Below are 10,705 nucleotides of genomic sequence, written 5' to 3' on the forward strand. Positions count from 1 at the left end.
GCAGTTCATGATCAGCCAGCAGAGGAAAACCATCTATCTGCTGATCTCTGCCAGGAACACTACAGAGGACAGGGTGAGGCTATGGGGATGGAGGATGCCTCAGTTGTCCTGGGTTAGACATGAAACTGCACCCTGCTGGGGAAGCGGGGAGGGGTCTGGTGGGGCTCCCTGTGGCTGGGGAGACCCCAAGAAATGCCATGCCAATCACTTTCCTGGTGAAAGGTGAGTGTGGGGTGCTTTATAACCCCAGCCCTCACATCCCTAGTGGATTCAACTGTACAGGGGGCTTATGGGAGTCCTGAGGCAGGGACCCACATCGGTAGAAGGCCTCTAGCAGTGCCCAGGCTCTTTGTGAGTCCTGTGGCTGCACGGACCCTGAGAGAGGGCTAGGCATGGCTACAGCCACCTGAGCCTCACAGGGTGTAAAACCCCAGGGTATAGGGCCAGGCAGGGCTACAGCCACCTGAGCTGGACAGGGTGGCAGGCCCCGGTGTGTGGAGCCCCAGCGACAGGGCTGAGGGCTTGAAGCTCAGTATGTGTTTGTTTGTCCATCCATGTATATGTGTTATGGTAGACCAAGTGCAAACCACTGGTGGTTGTCATCTGTGAGGCTTGGGCTGCAATATAGTGTGGAATGGAGCTGCGGATATCCCCCTAAACGTCGGGATTCAAAATGGGCAGCCTCCCATCTGATTAATATCCTAATGCTGTTACTTTAAGGCATGGCAGAAAAGTGAGGTGGGCAGCTAGCCCACAGACAGGAGGCAGGCCGGTGCTTGCACTGGGCATGAGAGCTTGCCCCTGTCACACTAGTGACAGGACCATCCAGTTTTTCCCCATGACTCACTTCAGTAAAGCATCAGGCAGGCAGGGGCCATGGCCTTTTAGCACCCACTTTCAACAGCCAGTCCGTGGGGTCTTGTCTGGGGTTCCTGACTCCTTTGTCTGAGTTTTGCATCTTGGATCAGTGATCAGATCATTCAGGAATAGGTTCCAAAGGATATGCTCTCTCACCTCTCTTTGTATACCATATAGCCTGCATTTCTTAATACATGAAATTAGCCTAAGCCTTCCTCCTAATGCATATTAATAATTTTGATTGTGTTTGCCAAATATGATCACTCTTAACTGGAATTTTCTATTCTGAGGTAATCTCTTCATTCTTAGGTGGGGGTAGGTTTTGCTCTGACGGTTCCTCTTTTGCCCAAGCTATATTTATTCAATTTAGTTAGCCAACTTCCTGATTTGTTTGATGTTAGGGACAGTATTTTTCCATCTGCTCCTTTTCACTGGGTGCAAGTCTTGACCATAATTCAACCTAAGCATGTAGCTTAAGCTAAGCACAAAGGTTAAAGCCCAGGCCTGAAGGCCCTGGGTCTCAGCAATGCCTAGCTCCTAATGCAGTGTCCAAGCCTCAGAAAATAACTCCTGTATTTCTAAAAACTTCCCTTGGGGTAAATATCATCTATTATTAAAGAGATGTTGACAATCCTTTTTGATTAGTCTAGATGTCATGCATGTTCATGCAACATGGAACTATCGGAAGAACTAGTCAGGGTAGCTGGAGTTATTACCACTTAGTTTGACTTTATGAAGTGTCTTAAAGTCATCCTAAAATCTGTTGAAGTATTGCACCATCTGTCAATCTAAATCTAGCAGTATTGCCATTATAAAAAACTTAAAAATAATGAGTCAGGCTTCCAAAAATCCATTAAATTATCTTAGAAATTACTGTGTGAGAGAGTGAAAACACATTGTGTTCTTTTTATTTTTCTTCTGATTTCGGAATCTTTAGGGAGTACTCATCATTAGCATGATCGTTCATTTCTCTGCAACCATGAGACCTAAGAAATTCCTGTTCTGACATTCCTTTTGAAACAAAGAAAACTTGTGATTATCACATAATCACTTCTCCCCATGTCCTGGGGTTTAAGAAAAACAGCAATTATGATGAACTTCATTTGGCAACAGTGCTCCACTGAGCACTGGCCAGTAAATCTTATTTCTCCAGCAAGTACTTAGCATCCTATGGTGATGTGCTTTTATTCCCAGAGCCATCCATGCATAGAACAAAGTTCAAAACCTTCTATCCTTAACTGCAATAGAAGCAGGGTCAGGCATCAACTAATGAAATTACCATTTTGTTCAACGGGAGGAAGGGCAACCTCTGAATTTTCTCCTGCAAGATGACGAGCAGCCGCAGCTCCAAATGACTCCAGTGAGGCATGCTCAACTCCTCTCAGGAACAGCCCCTTATTTATTAAGGGTATTTTTACAAGGTAACCCAATTAAGTTTGACAGCCCGTTTACAATGGCTTCCTGCCTAATGGCATCTATACAGACAAGGTACTCTCAGCCAGCCAACAAACTGTAATATAACAAGTTGAAGTAGGCATAATATCCTTGTGTTTAGCTGTTTGTCATTAATATTGTATATTATTCATAAATCTTGATGGGAATCCAATAACAGTCGCATCATATTTACATGCATAGCACAATATAATACTGAAATGTTCTACTCTGATAATGTTTTGCCAAATTTGATGTGACCTTCAGAAATGTGAAAATATTTTCCACTGTCATTGTCATCCTCAGGCTCAGGATGTGTTAATTTTTTTTCTTTTAAATAAACTATAAAGTGACAGAATTCTAGATTATTTGATAAGATTACTAAATCACATATCACTAACATGGTGGAGGGAACAATTATCTTTTCAGGACTGGTTATGTTTCCACTTAGAGTATACACATTGCTTTGAGTAGTTTAGTACTCATCATCAACATCATCTCTCATTTTATGTTGCTTTCTTCCCAATGCCATTTTTAGAATGTCACCCTAAGTGTTTTCTGTTAGTAGCTCAATATGCTCAACTTCCAGCAAATAACTGGGAACCCGGGGTTCTCAGCCCCAGGAAGCTGGCGCTCAGCACCATGAGAGCTGGAACCAGGGCATGTTAAGTTTCACACTTCAGCGCTTTAAAATCCTTATCTGACATATGGTACTCTGTTCTGATTTTTATCATGTATATTCTTGTCCTTTCCCCACATATGTTTGATTTATATAAAGTTCAATAACTCACTGATGGTTGGGAATGCTTGAGATGATTTAGATCTTACCCAATTAATTATTTTACCAGTCTTGGATTCCTGTCAGTGAGAGTAAATTATACCAAAATCAGGTTGTCAGATTTGTGCATGTTGTTCTTCATCTACAGTTTGAAATTGTTGTGTTTTGGTTTTTTCTTACCTAAAAATGATACTGTCCTTTTAAAAATAGATATATTTTTCATACAGTTTCTAACCATATTCAAGTTTTTGTTCTAAACGGGTACATTTTTATTTACACTTTTCCTTTTAAATACCAATCTATTAGCATACCTGCATATAATAAAATGTTGTAACAAATAAAAAAGTTATATATCAACAAAATGGGTATACAGCTGATTCAGTAGGGTTTAAAATGGACAGCAGTCAAGCTGTTTCACAGAGAGAAAGAATTAGGACAAACACTGTAATGTTTCAAAAACATTTTAAGAAGGGTGATTGTATAGCAAAACATTGCATATAACAAAATGCTATTTTTTGGCAGGTGAATTGGGTGTATGTTCCAAATCTGGAAAGAAACACAGATCATAGGAACTAACACAGTAAAGTTCATTCTGCCCCAGTGTATCAGCATGAGTTATACTAACTACCATTTTAGAAGGGCCTTATTTTTGGAAATGAAATGCTTCCTTTCTTATAAGATTCACACATAAATTTCTGGATTCATGCTCATACTTTTTAAATCGCATATGAATTTTGAGTTTTGGAGCGAAATGAGTTGGCCCTATAAGAATATGCATTATCAGCATCAAACGGACTCTGGAATGGAATCTGGCTGGGGCAGTGTGGTGTTAGCCAGCAGACAACCCCCACACTGAAGTACCCTCATGTCCCAGCCAGCCCCATCAGTGTCTACATGTGCGTTGCTGCAGAATAAAGAACACTGCCACAAGATTGTGCTTGTATTTACGAGTACTATCTTGCCGTGGGGTTAATTAGTTTACTCCATCCTTCATGCACCACATGTGTAGGCGGGGACTTTTTTCTGCAGTAAATATCTCGTGTAGATGCATCCACTAAGGTAGAGATGGAGCTCAGGAGGATCTTTTTGAAGTTTAAATCTAAATAAATTCAAAATACCAGAGCCTGAATCTTTCTTTACTATAAAGATATACCTAGGTACTTAAGTAATGTTCACTGTATTATGAGCAAATGTTTCAAGAATCCCTAAAAGAGGCTTACATAGCTGAGTCCCTGTAGCTTTCAGTGGGGTTCAGGTACTTAAACATTTTTTTAAATGTTTCTTTTCATTTTCACAAATGGCTTTTCAAAGGTGACCAGAATGGCCTACTTCTGGTCCTGTTGCATAAAAGGAAATGCTATCATTGACTTGAATAGTATTCAAAACTGAGGCCCATACTGAGAGCTGTTGAAAAAACTGCCTTTGAAATTGTTGTAGATTCAAGGTGAGGAATAATGCATGTATGAACATTGTGGATTTGCTCTTGATTACACTGGGGAGGTCTGGTGCTGGATTCATGCTTCTGTTTTGGCTGAAACTTCTCTCTTTGGTCTGAGAAGAATGATAGATGACATGCATTAAAGGCTGATGTTTGTTTATTTCTTTAGTTAGTTTTCTTTTGTCCTGAATTAGTTATGCTCTGAAATCTGAACTTTAATTAGTTGCTGTTTTGTTATTGCACTGCACAGCACTTTGGTATGGGTTAGAGCAGTGGTCTCCAAACTTTTTTGATCGCGCACCCCATCAGTAAAAAATGTTTGAGCACACCCCCCCAATATATGTATATTTATTTATAAATTATATACATGTACTACTCTACTAATATATTATGTACATTATAAAACATAGACAAGAACAGAAATTAAAAAAGGATGAGATAAAGATGAAATAAACAATATTTTTTAAATTTTTTTTTTAATTTTATTTATTAATGGTATTTTATTAAAGGATACCTCACGTACCGCACGTGACACGTGACCGTCCAACATACGGACTGAGTGAGGGTGCCAGTGTCAATCTGTATATTAAATATTAGTAAAGCTTAATTTCTTTCTTATTTTTTTAGATAAAAAATAAATAAAAATACAAGTTCTAATATTTTCTTCGCGCACCCCAATGGATCATCTTGGGTGCGTGCATCCCACTTTGGAGACGACTGGGTTAAAGGTAACTATAAATAATTCTATTACTAAACTACTAAAAGTTTAATTTTTCTTTTTATTGTTTCTCAGGCTTTAAAAGTTATAGTTATTCTGTCACATAGCTTGGGATCACAAACCTGGCACTATCTTTCTGGCTTTATTTAGTAGTGTTTCTAACTTCTCTAATAATCTGCTGTTTGAAAAATGACCCAATATATCACTATTGTAAAGGTGACACACAACACTTCACGTCTAGTTATAGCAATTGGTTGTGTTAGATGAGATCTTATCCAGCTCAGAAAGCTGTGTTCCATGGTAGCTCTGGCTAGTTAAACTGGTATTGACTGAATAACCCCACAATATTTTATTAACTTTACCTGTGGTCATTTATAGTTTGTCATTATTTTTATTTAGTGTTTGTTTAGGGCGATCGTAGTTCCAACATCATTGAGTTGTTAATTTTCTTTCAATTTCTTCCCTCTGCTGTGCTACATAGATTTCATAGATTTCATAGACATTGGGGCTGGAAGGGACCTCGGGAGATCATCGAGTCCAGCCCCCTGCCCAAAGGGCAGGAAGTTAGCTGGGGTCATAGGATCCCAGCAAGATAAGCATCCAATTTACTCCTGAAGGTGTTCAATGTAGGTGCTTGAACCACCTCCGCTGGCAGACTGTTCCAGACCTTGGGGGCTCGGACAGTAAAGAAATTCTTCCTTATGTCCAGCCTGAAACGGTCTTGCAGGAGTTTGTGACCGTTCGACCTCGTCATCCCTTGGGGCGCTCTGGTGAACAAACGTTCCCCCAGATCCTGGTGGTCACCCCTGATAAACTTATAGGTGGCCATCAGATCACCCCTGAGCCTACGCTTTTCCAGGCTAAAGAGTCCCATGGCTCTCAGCCTGTCATCGTAAGATCTGTTTTCCTGACCTCTGATCATGCGCGTGGCTCTCCTCTGGACTCTCTCAAGCTTCTCCACATCCTTTTTGAATTGTGGAGCCCAAAACTGGACGCAGTACTCCAGCTGTGGCCTCACTAAGGCCGAGTACAAGGGGAGAATGACGTCCCGGGATTTGCTCGAGAAGCATCTATGGATGCACGCCAGCATTTTGGTCGCTTTACTAGCCGCAGCATCGCATTGCAGGCTCATGTTCATCTTGTGGTCAATGATGACCCCCAAGTCTCTTTCTTCTGTAGTGGTATGCAACGTAGCACTGCCGAGCCTATAAGGATGCTGAAGGTTTTTCCTCCCAAGGTGGAGAACCTTGCATTTTTCGGTGTTAAACACCATGAGGTTCTCATCTGCCCATTTGCTGAGCTTGTCCAGGTCAGCCTGGATCACCCGCCTGTCTTCTGGCGTGGATGCTTTGCCCCAAAGTTTGGTGTCATCGGCGAACTTGGCCAGTCCACTCCTGACTCCAATGTCCACATCGTTAATGAAGATGTTGAACAGTATCGGTCCCAGGACAGAGCCTTGAGGGACCCCACTGGTCAAAGGGCACCATGATGAGTGACTGCCATCAATCACAACCCTCTGGGTCCGACCACGAAGCCAGTGTAACAGAGGATTGGATTTGGCTGCCACAAGATCTTTTTTCTTGTTGATTATACATGAGTTAAAAGTTCCAAGGTCGAGACCTTTAGGGATGATGGCTAGGAAAGACATCTTTTTACTTGTAGACTGACCTGGAATTATTAAGATCAACTAAACATGGAATCCCACATAAATATTCAGATTGAGGTTCCTTCTTAATACAAAACCCACAGGCAGGAGGATTAACACATGGTCTTTATTAAGAGCTTCAATCACAATAGTCTGTAAGTGGTGCTCATTTAGGCCTAGAATCAATTAGGTACTTAAACTTTGTGCTAGCTACACACACAGCTTGCTGCAGTAGAACCTGTCAATCCTGGATAAGTCTAATCAGACATCTTCAGACACCCACAGGGGGTGTACTGCCAATCTCAGGGGGTGCACGTGCCCCCGCAGGCACACCTTACGCATTGCTAATGAAGACTGAGGTAAAAAAGTCATTGTTTACTTCAGCCTTTTCCTCATCAGCTGTCATTAGGTTGTCTCCCACACTCAGTCAGGGATCCACACTTTCCTTGACCTTCTTTTTGTTGCTAACATACTTGCAAAAACCCTTCTTGTTACCCTTCATGACCTTTGCTAACTGCAACTCTGGTTGTGCTTTGGTCTTCCTGATTTTATCCCTTCATGCCCGAGCAATATTCTTATATTCCTCTCAAGTTGTTTGTCTTAGCATCCACTTCTTGGAAGCTTCCTTTTTGTGTTGAAACTCCCCAAAGAGTTCTCTGCTAAGCCAAGCTGGTTGCTTGCCATATTTGCTATTTTTCCTGCATATTGAGATGGTTTGTTCCTGCACACTCAGGAAAGCTTCTTTAAAGTACAACCAGCTCCCCTGGACTCCTTTCCCCCTCAGACTGGCCCACCTGGGGATCCTGCCCATCAGTTCCCTGAGGGAGTCGAAGTCTGCTTTTCTGAAGTCTAGAATCCATGCTCTGCTGCTCTCCTTTCTTTCTTTTGTCAAGATCCTGAACTCACTCATCTCATGGCCACTGCTGTCCAAGTTGCCATCCACTTCTATATCCCCCACCAATTCTTCCCTGTTTGAGCAGCAGGTAGTGGCCCCTACTTGGCCTCTCCAACATTTGCACCAGGAAGGTGTCTGCAATACTTTCCAAGAATGTCATGTTTTTTCTGTGTGCTGCTGTGCACCCCTCCCAGCAGTAGTCAGGGTGACTGAAGTCCCCCATGAGAACCAGGGCCTGGGACTTGGAAGCTTCTGCTAGTTGTCTGAAGAAAGCTTCATCTACCTCATCTTCTTGGTCTGATCATCCATGGCACACCCTCACAATGACATCACCCTTGTTGATTGCCTCTCAGACCCTACCTTAGAGGCTTGCAACAGGCTTTCAACAGGTGGAGCCCTATGAGCAGTTTCTTACTGGGGCTCGGAGCAATCATGCAGCTTTTACATACAACACAACAACTCCTTCTCTTCTCTCCTGCCTGTCCTTCCTGAGCAATTTGTGCCCAGCCATGATAGTGCTCCAGTCATGAAAGCTTATCCCACCAAGTCTCTGTGGGCATTTATACAAGTGCTCCAGGGTTGGGGGAGATGGCACTTTAGTTAAATCAGCTCTGAGAGCAGTTATAATTAAAGCGCTGCAGCATCTCATGTATCAGCATCACCACATTTGAAAATGGCAGTGGGGGCACTTGAACTAAAGCTCATTTGACTAGAACCCTGTAGTCGCTTGAGGTTTAACAGGAGAAGGGTTTCAAACTTCATGCTTTTTCTCACCTATAAGATAAGCCAAACATTCAAATATCAAACTGCTGAGTGAGCCAAACTGAAAACAATGAGCATGGCTTGTCTTCATCTGACAGAGATTATTGTTTTAGTCTGCTTTCCAGGGGTCAAAGTCTATCTGAATACACTCCTATATTCTGTCACATTAGAAATCAGTGCAGATGGCTTGCGCAGGTAAAGTAAAACTTGACCCATAATATGGAGATGTAGCAAGACTGCATATTATCCCTGAACTATGTAATTTAACCATACTAAAAATCATACTGGTAAAGAAATCTTGTCAATAGCTAGTTCCAACAGGCATTTTTCTGTGCCTTTCCTGGGTGTGGCATTCTATGCAACTTCCTAAGAAAAGTCTTAATTCTCAAACTCCCTCTGCGTTCTTCCTATTGTCTAGTGTTTCTCATCACATCACAGAAGGTCTGGCACACTTGACGTCTTATCAGTTGTTTTCTTCTTTCCAGGGAGGAAAAACTGAAGAAGAGGCTTTGGATGGCAGCAACGCAGGCTGAGAAATCACAGCATCTTATGAAGTGAGCTTATGCTAGATATCTCTGATTTATTAAGTCTGTAAGGTGCACATCTATTCTGCCTTATTCTGAGAAAGCCAGGCTCCCTGGGCTCTCCAAAAAGGGACATTGTTGTCTTTATTCTTGCCTGGGTTGTTGAAGTAAGATATATGGAAAATAGTGCTCAAAGTCCAATTTTAGGGGCTCTTCAGGGACTCTAGGACACTATCCTTAGCAATATGATACAGGGTGGGAGAGAGGACAAAAACTGTAGTCTTGTTAAGACTATTTATGGACAGTCATAGACAGCAAGAATGCAGCTCTGCCTGCCTTCACCTTTTCCAGATCTCCATACACACTATTCTGCAGGAAAGCCAACTCCTTTTTGCCTTCTGGTTGTGCACAGTACTGGGAAGGAGGACACTCTCTACTTGCGATGCTCTTGCTTCACTGCAAACCAGGATTGCTTTTGATCTTTATGCTAACTTCTTATTAACATTTCAAAGGTAGTTTCTTTACAGCACAGGAATGGATCCCAGAAACTTTAGAGTTCTAATCTCTGCTTTGCCATTGGACCCCTCTGGATCATTGGCTAAGTCGTGTAGCCTTTCCTTGCCTCTCTTTGCAAAGTGGAATGCCTCCAAGAAGTGTTTTGAGGATTAAGCAGGAAAATTTCCATGTCTTTCATACAGCACCCTAGTACAGCAGGTACATTTTACAGTTCTTTTAGAAACTATTTTTTCTTTTCCTGCTGCTATTTTCAGGCTTATATTAAGTAGGAAGAGCAAGTAGGCCTGAGAGAGAAAATATCAAGCATGTTCAGGCCCTCCTCCTCCCCTTTCTATACACATACCTGCTTGCTGCCTCCTGTGTTTTAATGCTGCTTTTACTGGTAAATATCCTTTTGTGGGACTTGAGAAAGAGCACACAAGAGGAATGATACCTTGAGAAGTACTTGGGTCAGGGCATGCACTTGTGTCCAGTCTTTCTGTATTATGTCATTATTTAGGGGCTCTTTGGGACATTATCCTGGAATGGGTCCATCCTGAAAAAATTAGGATAATTTGTTCCTTTATCCCAAGAACTCACAGTACAAGGCCACAAATCTGCAACTGGATATCAGACTTGTACAGATTCCCTCTCATAACACTATATTGCCTGTCTGGTATTTTTTATATTCAAAACTTACTCCCACACGTAATGTTTTGCAGGTGGAGAAATATGCTTTGACTCCACATATTTTCCCCAAAATTATGGGTATTTTTTACATGTCAGTTATTGTGGACCCAGTTGTGTTACCTTTATTCACATTACAGGGTACCTTCTCTGTAAATAGCCCCACCAGAACTTTGTGGTGACCACTTGTAGGCAGGTACTATGTAATAAATGGGTCCTACCTTCTTTCCTGTTTAAATGCTGCTTTATTGTTTTATGTTGGCTTCTGGTTCTTCACTCTTCTGCTAAGGAGTCAGGAAGATATATTAGTTGTATCCTCTATAGCAGAAGCTGGCAACATTTTACAAGCCAGAACAACCTGTTTCCAGTCCATTCCAGGCCAGGTTACTGTGGCAGTGCATCAACAGCGAGGGGCTTGACATGTGCTCACACTGGGGAAGAGAGCTAGGAACGGTATCTGTGCCACCACTGCCA

This window comes from Crocodylus siamensis, chromosome 1 (assembly GCF_052110815.1).
Source record: "Crocodylus siamensis isolate JL-2025a chromosome 1, ASM5211081v1, whole genome shotgun sequence".
In the NCBI taxonomy this organism is placed as follows: domain Eukaryota; kingdom Metazoa; phylum Chordata; order Crocodylia; family Crocodylidae; genus Crocodylus; species Crocodylus siamensis.